The 13,664-nt window shown below is 35.6% G+C and overlaps 1 long non-coding RNA gene across 2 annotated transcripts; it reads left to right on the top strand.

Moving 5' to 3' along the window:
• Positions 1–512: 512 nt before the first annotated feature.
• On the top strand, positions 513–13,374 carry LOC150039234 (uncharacterized). 2 transcript variants are annotated; one of them, XR_016534466.1, is made up of 4 exons: positions 513–573; positions 9,322–9,401; positions 9,960–10,045; positions 13,221–13,374. It is a non-coding gene; the product is annotated as an uncharacterized LOC150039234 (long non-coding RNA). The 2 variants fall into 2 exon arrangements; XR_016534465.1 differs by lacking the exon at positions 513–573 and adding an exon at positions 6,017–6,175.
• Positions 13,375–13,664: the final 290 nt, after the last annotated feature.

Here is a 13,664-nt window from a genome sequence, read left to right as displayed (position 1 = left end):
TTAATATTACAATATATATTTGGAAAAAGAATCATGTCTCTGCAACATATTATCACATAACTCAGAAAAAAAAGAAAATAAAACCTATCTCACTTGTTCCCAGTCCTCTGTCCTTCTGCAAAATACGGCTGTTATCTTCTTTAATAAATGGAAACAATATTTTAAAAAAGTAATCTGTAAAATGTTACATAAAAACACATTAAAAGGACACATAAAAGTCAACATCCAACAAGTCCATACTCTCAAATGCAATTTCTTAGAAAACACTTACTACACCCTCCATATCCCTCTTCCCTCCCCAGGGAGAAGATAATAGACTTATTGGTCACTGGTAGGGGCTGGCACTAAGTTGGTGAAACAAAGACTTTCTCTCTCTCGAGATGTATTGGAATGATGGGTTGATTAGGTCATGGCCTCTTCAGTACTATGCATCTAAATGAGAATTAATATTTGCAGATTTTGTTGAGTTTGGTAAAATTGAAACTCTGTATTCAACCTTTCTACTGGTCCTTTTTTTAGTCCGGGTTAAAATGAGAATGCAAGACTTTCCACAACTCCATCATTAGGTCATTGGTATGTGCCTTCTCCATTTCTATTCAGAATCATTATGTTGTTAGCATTGTGTAGGATGAGAAAATAACTTTCTTCAGAATTACTTTTGGTTTCTTTTTTCTTCTAACAAGGCAGCTACTAAAATCCAGTAAAAATGGAAACTAGGACCAAGTTGTTAGAAACTCAGTAGAATAACTTAGTGATGGGATTACTAACACTTCATTTTGCTGGACTAGTCTAGAGAATTGTATTTTTTCAGCTTATATCAGTTTCAAGAAGAAACATTAGATAAGAATCTCTATGACATGTAATTACTTTCTTCTTTCACTTAGAAAGCTCTCTAAACATAATATTATCTGTTGAATCCCCTTAATTAATGATTTAGGGCTCATCTTTGTGAGCATCCATTACTGCACAATGTGGCTATATAGTTCTATGCCCGCATTATTTTTCTCTTGTGTTGCAATGTCAGCTGTCATTTCTGCTGTCACTGTGTCTCTACTAAGCTTTACTTCTTTACTGTTTCTAATCTTTTGTGGTCTGGGAAACTAGATAACCAAGTCAATTAGAATGCCATGCTAATGGAATCAGTAAGGTTCAGAGTGGGAGCTGATAATTTAAACACCTGACTTATATGTGGAGTGTTTTTTTTAATTTTGAAAGTTATTTGGGATAAGTAGAATCTATTTTTGTAGAAAAATAAATAAATAAATAAATAAATAAATAAATAAATAAACCAACTTTGGAATTAAGACAGTGGAAATGGCTATTTGAATGGGTCAAACATATCAGTATTTAGTATTAAAATATTTCTCTACAGAAGTCTCAGTTTTAAAAAGATAAGCAAAACCAGATTTGAGGTAGCTCACGCCTGTAATCATAGCTATTCAGGTGGCTGAGATCTGAGGATCAAAGTTCACAGCCAGCCTGGGCACAAAAGAACCTGAGACTCTTATCTCCAATTAACCTCTAGAAAATGGGGGTGAGTGGGGCTTGGCTCAAGCGTTGGGTGGTGGCCTTGAGCTGAAGAGCCAGAATTATTTGGCTTACCCTTTTAGAATTTTTTTTTAATTTTTGTTTATTTTTGTGGGTTTTTGTTTTTACTGTGTTGATTTTTACTACTATATGGTCACTTTCATTTTGAAGATCCTAGGTAGGAAAGAAGGAAACACTTTACATTTCTATGGTCTTGAAAAGTGCCTAGAGGAGAGTCTAAAGTAGAAAAATGAGTTATATGCAAGACTTTTATCTATAAAACAATTATTTTGAAAGAAGGGAATAAAAGGATAGCAATTAAAAAATCTAAACCCTTTTATCAACTCATATTCCAAAGAACAAACTGCAAACAGAATGCTGTGAGGTGAACATGTCGCTTTTACATCAAGATTTAGGTCATATCTAAGTTTCTAACTTGCACAATTAGCTTTCTTGCACAATTAGCAAGTATCTGTACCTAGCCTGAAATGCAAAGCATAATGTAAAGCATGAGCATTATAAAATGGAACATTCCAAAATATAAAAGTATTCATAGAAGTGTCTATGGTATGAGTGATATAGCCCCAAAACATATGTCAGGTGGTACTTTTTATGTATTGAGTTTAAAAAAATACCCAGGGATAACACAACAGATTGATTTCCCAATGTATTTTATTATCAGGCCACCAAAGCCTTGGACCAAAGATGATGTAAGTTAGGAAAAGGAAAATATTTTTTACATCTCTGGACTTCTTTCTTTGCTTAGAAATATCATGAGCAATTATCTTCATAGTGTCATACTGAGTAGGCTGGGATGGGACTACAATGTATATCAAATAACTACCACTGATACCAAATACTCATGGCTCATTCCTGTAATCCTAGCTACTATGGAGGCTGATTTTAAGGATCATTATTTGAAGCCAGCCAGGGCAGAGAAAGCCAAGAGATTCCTATCACCAATTAATGAGCAAAAAGCCAGAAGCCAAAGTATAGCAGAAGGTTGCCAGCCTCAAGGGAAAAAGCCAAGTGAGAGTGCAGGGCTTTGAATTCAGACTTCCATACCAGCATGTGCATAGATCTGAATACGCATTTGAAAACTGTATTTCAGACGGGAGTATGAAGTCTTAAAATTCAGTACATATCCTACAAGTTAATGAAATTGAGGGACAGGGTAGCCTTGGGAGAGATAGAAAGAATGATAAAAGGGGTGGAGGTGGTTCAAAGCCATTGTATCCATAAACTGCTTCGTAGAATGACAACTTCTTTGCAAAGCCACTTAAACATAATAAAAATAAGATTCGGAAAAGAAAATCATAATTTGTTATTTAAATGGACAGTACTGGTATGGTTGCTTGATTCTGTAATCTTGGCTAATAGGGAGGCTGAGTCACAAGGATTACAAATTTGAGGCTAAGCTAAGCAACTTAATTGGACTTTGTCTCAAAAAGCAAGTACAAAAATAGTTGTGAATATGAACTCCACAACATTTGCCTGGAATGCAAGAGGAGATCCTAACTTTAATTCTAATTACTAAAGAAAAAGAACGTTACAGATCAAACTTAAAATGTTAATATTTTCACTGGTTATTTCATGCATGAACATGAATATTAACCACCTTGTTCTCCATTCTTTGCCCGCTGATCACACAGACCACTTACCTATGGTGATTCCAAAGACCCATCTGAAATATCTGTTCTCTTATTGGACACAACAGATTATGTGATGGATTAAGCTGGGTTGGAAAATTTACAATACCATCTCAATAACTTCACGATTCTGCGAAGACACTTTTCTAAAGGCATTTTCTTTTAATAATTCAAAAGTCAATAACTACATTTCAGATGGAGGCAGGAAAGGAATCTCTAATAGCGGTGCTATCTTTGTAGGTAGATATATAAATACAATAAAGAAAGGAGTGAAATGTTGGATTTGAGGAAGAGGGGCTGAGGAGAACTAGTTTCAATACTCTCATGCCATGTAAATGGAAATGCTTTTTCTCAAAATCAGATTTATAGGCTCACCCACCATGACAGGTTCACAGTGACCTGTTATCCCATAAAATATTTTGTTAGCCATCCATATACACAGGAGCTTTTTTTTTAAAAAAAACTATTAGGTTTGAAGAAAATGAAAGATTGTTGAAGTCTTCATTTTAGTTCTTTAGTAAGGTCTAAAAAGCGCTGGGAGTTTTGGCCTAGTGCTAGAATGATTGCCTAGCCTGCACCAAAACCTCGGTTTAATTCCTCAGTACCACATATACAGAAAAAGCCAGAAAGTGGTAGAGCATTAGTCTTGAGAGAGCCCAAGGACAGCACTCAGGCCCTGAGTTCGAGTCCCGGGACTGGCAAAAAGAAAGTATAAATAATAAGGTCTAAATATAAGCCACCCCCCCAACCTTCTATGTACGGAGCAATATAAAGGAATAAAGCAGTGTTATTCCAAGATGGCATTGTGAAAATGTGTGATACTTCTTTTCTCTCTTTTTTCATGATCAGGATTGCATCAGTCAGTTCATTGGTTCTCTTTACGACACTGGTCTTCATAGCATATCACCAGCCTGTTATAGTTATAATCAGCCTTAATAAGAACCCAGGAACAAACTGAGGACTACTTTCAAGGCACATCCTTGAAGGTCTTTCCTATTTGAAAATAGATGAATTTTCTTGCGCATCAACTGAAGCATTCTATTGGGAGGTTACCCAAACTCATGTATAAAGCTTTCAATTTTTATCTCATACTCATTTGGGAAGGCTGTAGAAACTAACAAGAAAGAAAACTAGCAAATCCTTACTGGAAATCCTAATCCTTACTAATTTCCTTTACTTTTACTAGAACATAAATAAGCCGAACTTAGAAAAATATGCTTTTTGGTTATCTTATATCTGAATGATCTTTATTAGGAAAGGCAAGATCTCTTTCATAAATGGAACAAAATACAGTTGGGATCATTCAAAATTGCATTAGTAAATCATGTTTTGAAAGTCAGTCTCATCCTCATCTTTTGATTGTTCTATTTTATTGTTAATCTGTGATATACAACACGCTAGGAGTTGTATATGTTCACAGCAATATAATGCACTGTTTTTAACTTGTTCTGGATTTATCTTTTCAAGGTCAAAGCATTCCAATCTGCCTAAGAAACTACTTGGTGGAGATCATTTTTTCATAAATTCCATATCTTCTTAATTCCCATGCATGTTTAAAATTCTAATCAGAATGTGAAAAGCCACATTTAAAAGCGATAAAATGGAGAGAAGCAAAAGCTTTCATCTGCCACTGTGTCGTTCCTATTTATTTTATGACACATTAACAAAAAGCCTATTTTCCCCATCACATCAAATGTGTCAGCAATAATGACCTGATATTAAGAATTAAGGGGAGGGGTTTTTTTTGTTTGTTTGTTTCCTTTTCTCTGTTCCTTCTATATTCTTTGGGTACTGTGAGTTACTCTACTGGGGCAGTACTTAGACAAATGCTCTCATCCCTTCTCATCAGTCAGCTCTTTCATGTTAGTACAACTTGAAAGTACCATGATCAATCATTGTTTCTTCAGCTGCCAGCCAAAATGTTCATTTTGTGAATACTGAACCAGCATTCCAATCAAGGACAATAGAGAAGTCTCATAGTTAATTTTAAATGCTCGATCTGGAAGAGATAAAACTCTGTAAAGGGGTTTCATAAGTGGGAAATGTTAAGTCATCTGTGCCTCTGCTACTAGTATTGAAACATTGAAAAGGAAAATAACAAACAAGGCAAGGGAAATAAACATTAGCTTGCTGCATGTCCTGAAAGCAATAGCTCCCACAGACTATGTTGTAGGCTACGTGAACGGCTTTTTTCATCACAGGAAAATGCACATTTAAAAGGCAATCCAGCTGGGCACTGGTGGTTCATGCCTGTAATGCTAGTTATTTGCTAATTATTCAGGAGTCTGACATCTGAGGATTGCAGTTGAAGTCTGCCCAAGCAGGAAAGTCCAGGAGACTCCTATCACCAATTAACCACCAAAAATTCAAAAATGGAGCTGTGGTTCAAGCGGTAGAGCACAAGCCTTGAGCAATAAGCCCCTGGGACAGCACCTAATCCATGAGTTCAGGACCAGCACAAAAACAAAAACAAACATTAAATCAACAAAAATCCATCCAAAAGAGTAAAAACATCTGAATAAGGAATAGATAAAGCCCCGAGGAATAAAGTTAAAGTAAGAAAACACTGAATGAGGATATGGTAAAGAGCAAATACCTGGTAATAAAAAAAAATCTACCTAAACTAATTCTACCTAACCAATTACATAGGAGGTATCAAGATTAGAGATGGCAAAATATAGCCATATCTGGCATTGAGAGTTGGGTAATAACTAGCCTGTTTTGGCTGCCTCCTTGCTTCTTCTAGGTTCTCTTCAGGATACAATCATGTCCCTTCTGCTCATTGTGGGGGAACTGTTTCATTTCTTCCTATCTACACTTGGTACAAAGGGCAAAATAAATCAGCAAATAAGCAAACACATGACTACAAACAGAACATCATAATGGTTTGTGCTCCAGAAATACATGCTGAGTAAATGAACTGTGATATTTCTACAACTTAAAAAAATAGTTCTACTACCATTAACTACCAAAGGAAAATATGGAAAAGGAAAAGGACAGTAAGTAGGATCAAAGTTTTGCATTATTAACTCAACTTGATATAGTTTGCTTATTTCTAAAAGTGCAGATATAATAGTAACTTAAAAGTGTATTTCATGGGCCGGGAGTTTGGCCTAGTGGTTAAAGTGCTTGCCTAGCATGAGCGAAGACCTGGGTTCGATTCCTTGGTACCACATACATACAAAAAAGCTGGAAGTGGTGCTGAGGCTCAAGTGGTAGAGCTCTAGCCTTGAGAAAGGCCAAGGACAGTGCTCAGGCCCTGAACTCAAGCCCAGGACTGGCAAAAAAAAAGTGTATTTCATGGCATTGCATTTTAGACTTTGAGGAATAAAAATAAAAGTGTGTATTGAGTAAAGATTTTATAGTACTTTTAAGTAGGAGACATCAGGTATAAACATATAAATGGCTACATAAATAAAATGACACTCCTAATATTCATATAGTTGACTAAGAAAAACAAAAGATATTAGGAATTTGAAAGGGGACTGGATTTCCTAACTTTGTCTCCTACATTTACATGTTGTGTCAGCTAGGTTAGTTATTTTACTTCTTTGAGTCATTTTTCTCTTTCATTGGAAAAGTTAATATACAATTGGAACTAACTGGGTGAACCTCTACATTAACTGCCACAGATAAGACATTTGATATAAACAACAAAAATTCTGGAAATTATTTGTTTTTGTGGTCTTTCACAATCTTCTCAGTTTGTTTACTGAAGTAATTCATTCTAAGTCTTAGAGCAGTCTGGTTAAAACAGAAAAGTCAGGATGGTTAATTTTTCTCTAATCTTTAGAATTTAGAGTCAGAATCTATGAAGTTTCATTTTATGTGGTTAAGTTCAAGCTGAGAAAAAGCCCACCAAACCAATTTCATCAAAGAAACAGCAGATTTGATTAGAAGAAAATGTAGGTTACATGCTTTGTCTTACTGACTTTGTGGTTGAATGAAAGAATTCCTTATCCTCAATCTTCATCTATAATCCTAGAAATTTTCTACAGAACAGAAACAATCATCAAAGGGCAAATAAGAACTTGTATTTCTCCATTTAGTAATTCAATCTTTAAAAATTAATTGCTGTATATTTCCCTATTAGGAAATTTAAATCCTGGGGACTGCTCCTAACTGATTGTACTAAAATAGAATTCCCTTTTCCCATACTCATGTCAGCTTCATGCAAATGGATCTGAGAGTGCCTTTAGAATAAAACCAGCTGGAGTCTCTGCACTTATTTATGAGTCCAGTTTTCTAGGCTTAATTTTGATTTATAACTATTGAAATTACACCAGGCATTTTCACTGCTTCAAAAAGTGGCTCTGATTTTACCATTGTATGAGAGAGATTGGAATTATTTACCAACATATTGAGTTATGAACATTTCCTCTCGGTACAGGCAAAATCTATAATGTGCCTAATAATTTATTATTTTTAGTGTGTGTGTGTGTGTGTGTGTGTGTGTGTGTGTGTGTGTGTGCAAATACTAGGTCTTGAACTTAGCCTGGATGCTTTCTCTTAGCTTTTTTATTCAAGGCTACCACGTAGACCCCAGTTCTGCTTTTCACCTTTGGGTTGTTAGTTTCAGATGAGTTTTATAGACTTTTCTGCCTGGGCTGGCTATGAACCATGATCCTTAGAACTCAGCCCCCAATGGAGCAAAGATTACAATTATGAATCACCAGTGTCTAACTTAGAATATATCTTTATGTCCATGTTGTACTTGAATTTCTAAGTATGTGATTGTGTTATCTCCAACAGCTGTGAGTATTAGATTTTTCAAATCCAACTAGAAGGAATCAAATTACTTATTTTCCACCTTTACTAAGTGACTTCAAAGTTATAGCTATTAAGGGTTTCAGATAAACATTTGACATGCCATCTGGTGGCAGTGCGCAAAGGATATACACAAATATCCTTGCTTTATATTCATGCTGTCTTCACTACAGGTAATCCTCACCCAGTGACATCCTGTTAAGGAGAGCAACAAGTCTTTTGCTTGTAGCCAAAGTCAGTATTCTATTTACAAGATACCAAATTCACAGGAGATTAGTTAAAGATGTTTTGTTTTGGGAAAGGAAGTGGGACATACATAGACCAATTGCTTGCATTTTTTCTCCTAGAAATAACTATAATTACTTAATTAATGGTAAATTGTAATTAATAAAAAGTAAAAGTTATAGGGGACCAAGACATGTGAAAGGGTATCAATGTATGGGAATTAATGCACCATCTATCTGGCAAATATCATGTAACCCTTCTATTAATTACAATAAAAAAATATATGAAAAAAGTAAAAGTTGTACAAAAAGTGAAAGTCAACTTTGACTAATAAAATATTCTAAATATGATAGTTTTCAAGAGTTCTGAGACATTGTAAATATTAGTCAACACTGTGGAACTTTTATACCATCTGCTCCCTAAGAGTATAATGGTCCCCTTGGATCCTAATATAGCTGCCCTTATGCAGCTCTTGAAATGTCTTTTTATTTTGCCAGTCCTTTTACTCAGGGCCTAAGCACTGTCCTTGGGCTTTCTCAAGGCTAGAGCTCTACCACTTGAACCACAGCACTACTTCCGGCTTTTTCTATATCATGCTGGCTTCATGCATGCTAGGCAAGCACTCTACCAAAAGGCCAAATTCCAGGCCCTTGAAATCTCTATTTTGTGCAGACTATTTTTTTTTTTTGGTTGGTCATGGGCATAAACTCTCGGCCTAGGTTCTGTCCCTGAGCTATTCAGCTCAAGGCTAGCACTCTACTACTTGAGTCCTGGGTTCCTATGAATATAACTTTTTGTGATTAAAGTCACTTGAAGATGTAGTTAATATTATGGATGTGAAAATAAGAAGAGGATCCCACTCTAGTGGGATCCATCTAATGGCACAAAACAGAGAAATGTTTGTGGAGTTCAGAGAGATTCAGAAGGCTATGGAATCAGAGAGATGTAAAGTATAAGAGGATGTTGACTTGTTCATGAGGGCAGGTATGAGAAAGGACATGAAAAGAAAGGAGGGAAAGTAATATGCAGCTATTGATGATTGCCAACAAGAGTGTAGACCTCAAGGTTTAAGTAGACCTTAGGGCCTGAAAGGAACTAAATTTAATCATAAGCTGAATGACGACACAAACTAATATCCACTCCTCATCTCCAGGATGGAACAGCTTTGCCACCATCTTGGTACCAAGAAAGGACCCACCTTAGACACACTGTACCCAGACTTCTGAGAGTGCGGTAATATATTGGTATTGCTTTAAGATATGTTTGTGGACATTTTTATATAAAAAAGCAGGAAAGTAATACATGGTATGTCCTGTCCATAGTATATTATATTCTTGTTTTCCTTATATCAAAGAAAAACAGCCTGTGCTCTAAACTCTACATGGCATTCTTCCAGTCATTTTTTTCTGCTTTCTTTGGTATACCAGTTACACAGATAGTAGGTACATTCTGTGATTAACAAATACAGGCAGTACTTATCATTTAAAAGAATCATTGTTTCCTCACATTTTCTAAAGTATCCTTGAGTATGTCTTTACAATGAATTCTTCATGCTTAAACATTTTGGTTTGGTAAAGTTAGAAGTAGATCCAAAGGAATGACCAAACCTGAAGGCATTTAAGCCATTAATAGCATCAAATGACATTGCTCCTCCTATGCAGCTTTTTGGGAATGTAACAAGCTCTGATATTCAGGTGAGCCTCATGTAATTTAGTTGTCAAAGAGATGAAGCACAACCCTTTTATTTAATTTATATAAAATCAGTATCAACTTGACTGTGTCCTTTGCCAGGCCAATGGCAATTTTTCCCGGACAAGATAGTTGGTAAATGGTGGAGCCAAACAAAGAATAAAAGAAGACTTCAGGGGAGATAAAAGGTAAGATCAAAGGTTCCCTGGGACTCCTAAGTTTAAGCCATCTTTTACCTGCTATTAAGCTCAAAGTTTCTGTGACCTTGCAATACGAATAATAACAGCACCAACTTGAAAAGTCCTTGGAATCCTCCTATTGCAGATACCATTAACTAAGTGCTAGTGGAAAACAGATTTTATTCTCCCTGTATGTCAATTTGTTGGGTAGATCTTGGAATTAAAAAGCAAAGATTGACAAAATGTATTGATCTTTCAGTCTCTTTAGAGAAAAAATATTCAAGAATAAATTTGTATTTTGATGCTTAAACTAAAAGGTACCTGAAGAGCAAGACTCAAGCTAAAAATCGTCTCTCAAATTGTCCAAACCTACCCCTTCCAGTATATTACAGAGAAGAATAAAACCTGGTCCTAACTAAAGATGGCTATTTAAAGCCCAAATCTCACTAAATTAGTGCTAAATAAGCACTTCTTCCTATAGGTAAACTGTCTCAAAGTTATTCATCATAACTGGTATTGCAAAAGAATTTTTTTGGAATAGGGGGCATTTCTAACATCTATAAGGTTTTCTTTTGTATGAAAATACACAGAGAAAAGTTTTTCTCTCATAATTTTTTTATCAGTCCAGGTTTCTTTTTTTTCTTGCCTTACTACCATCCCTTATAATATATATATTTATATATATATTACATATATGCATATATACATATATTCATATATATTATAGTTATTACTATTACTTTCCAGATCTTCAAACACATAAAATTATCTCCAAATCTATTATTGTCATCTTTTTCCAAAGGGAAAGGAAGGCAACAGTAGCTCACACCTGTAATCCTAGTTCAGGAGGCTAAGATCTGAGGATCATAGTTCAAAGCCAGCCCAGGCTTGAAAGCCCACGAGATTTTTTTTTCTTTTTTTTTTTTTTGCAAGTCCTGGGCTTGGGCTCAGGGCCTGAGCACTGTCCCTGGATTTTCTCAAGGCTAGGGCTCTACCACTTGAGCCACAGCACCACTTCTGGCTTTTTTTTTTTTTTTGCTACATATGTGGTACTGAGGAAGCAAACCCGGGTCTTCATGCATGCTAGACAAGCACTCTACCACTAGGCCAAACTCCCGGCCCCAGATATTTTAATTGTGTGTGTGGTTTTTTTTTGTTTTGTTTTTGCCAGTCCTGGGCTTATGCTCAGGGCCTGAGCACTGTCCTTGGATTTTTCTCAAGGCTAGAGCTCTACCACTTGAGCCTCAGCACCACTTCTGGCTTTTTCTAAGTATGTGGTACTAAGGAATCAAACCTGGGTCTTCGTGCAAGCTAGGCAAGCACTCTACCACTAGGCCAAACTCCCGGCCCCCCATGAGATTCTTATTTCCAGTTAACCACCAGTAATTGGAAGTGGTGCTGTGGCTCAAGGGTTAGAGTTTTAGCCTTGAGGTGAAGATTTCAGGGACAGCACCCAGGCCTAGAATTCAAGCACCACAACTGACACAAGAAAAAAAAAGTGGCAGTTGTTAGGACAATTGCAGAGATTAGGATTCTTAGGTTCAAAAAAATTAAAGAAACTTTCTTCGGTGCCTCTTCAATGATTGAATGCCTCCAGTAAGTCATTAAACCCTGAAGGGAGGAGAACACGATTTTTGCTACCTACCTACCTAATTCTGCTTGATATTACAGTTATACATCTTCCACTTAGAATTTGCATACTGACTGCTCAATCATTTCTACAGAATCTCTCAAAGGATCTCAAGACTTGGTCATGTTTGGATTGTGATATATCTGACAAATAGTTAACATAAAACAAATAATTGCTAATAATGTCTTCAACTGTATAACCAGTGATGGAAAATGATAACTACATTTCCAGAATTCTTTAATCTAGTTTTAAAAAGCCTACACCACAGAAAAGAAAGCCTAATATTATCTTGAAAAAAAAGCACCACCTGGTTCCATGACTTTTAGAAAAGGACACATTCTTAGAAACTTACCAAGTCAATGGTGCTGTGGCCCAAGTGGTAGAGCACTAGCTTTGAGCTGAATTACTCAGGGACAGTGCCCAGGCCACGAGTTCAAGCCCTACGACTGGCAAAACAGAAAAAGAAAAAAAAACAAAAACAAAAGAAAACTCACCATGTCCACTACCATTTTGCACAAGCACTAAAATATGAGGAAAGCCACTAGGTCAGTGCTTCTCAAACATACTGTGCATGGAACTTATTTTTCTATTAACATGAAGCCATCCTAGAAGTCATCTTTGTGAATCATTCTACAGTTAAAACTGTCACCAAATATATTTGTCACGAAGGGTACTTCACACTTAAAAGTATTTTTTTTCAATTGTATCCTTTATGGCTTATAGCACAGACAACAAGAAACATCTGAGAGAACTACAAGCATAGCCAATTCACAAGCTCCACAGAATTATATAGTATAACAGTCATGGTTATTTTTCTCTGTGTAATCTATACACATATAGACTTACTGAATTTATGATGATTTAACCTCTATTTTTTCAGACTAATGAATTTTAACCAGTATTTCATACATTTTTCCACAAAACATCCCTTAGGATGAAATCATGCATTCATGTATTGATATTTTACCTATTTATCCACAGATAAATTCACCAGAATATACCATAACCAATATGTTTTACTTGGTGAATAGGACTGTCTTTATGCAACGTACCATATAAAAGTAATATTTATTTATTATCCAAGTTATAATTATTTCCTAAATTTTGAAAATTGTCATTAATTTCTTCTCCAGAATTCCCTATTTTTTTTGTCTAATGCCTCTATCAAACCAAGTTAATTCCCTCCACTCCCCAGTTGTAAAAAGGTATAGTAAAGAGATGCCTAAATCTACACTAAAATGAGAAAAAAATTTAAAAGAAGAAGAAAACAAAGACCAACAGTCTCAGTCACAATATTCTCAAATATTGTGTTAAATCTCTTTATTACAGTTCAGATTGCTCATTTCATTTATTTGTACATAAGGTTGATTTTGCAGCACAGCAAACTAATAATAAGAGATAAATCTTCACAAGGACAGTTTTATGAACAGTGGCTCTTCCATGTAAATGATGAAAGAAAAGCACACAAAACTCCTAAGAGTGAGGATAGACTAGGGGGACAAGAGGAAGACTCAAGTGTACCTGTCAAGAAATTAATCATGTTTTACGCTGCAGGTGAGGATTTTCTGAAGATGGCTACAGTCGTGCATTAGGTTGATTGACTTCTGGACCACAAAGTCTGAAATATCCAGATGGCAGCTCAAGGAATGGGAAAATTGTGGTGCAATAATCAATTTCCAGAAAGGAGGAAAAATAAAGGTAATTTCAAATTGTGTCATACAATTTTGTGAAAGCCTTCTCATAGGGATTGGTTTCATTTGAAAATGAAAATGATTTGTGTTGTTACTGAAATGATAACTTATGAGGAACATTTATTCATCACATATGTGTCTATAAAACACAAACCTCCTATGAAATGATGATTCCTAGCATAATTCTATTATAACTCATAGGTAAATAATTTCTAATGTGCAATAAAATGGTATTTTGATAAAGATATCCAGGTTGTGGAACTTGACCTCTGGACCTGGGTGTTGTCCATGAGCTCTTCAGCCTACC

Source organism: Megascapheus bottae, unplaced genomic scaffold (genome assembly GCF_031878675.1).
Source record: "Megascapheus bottae isolate mThoBot1 unplaced genomic scaffold, mThoBot2.hap1 HAP1_SCAFFOLD_77, whole genome shotgun sequence".
Lineage (NCBI taxonomy): Eukaryota > Metazoa > Chordata > Mammalia > Rodentia > Geomyidae > Megascapheus > Megascapheus bottae.
Note: the sequence above shows the minus strand (reverse complement) of the source record. Positions and strands in the feature narration are given on the sequence as shown.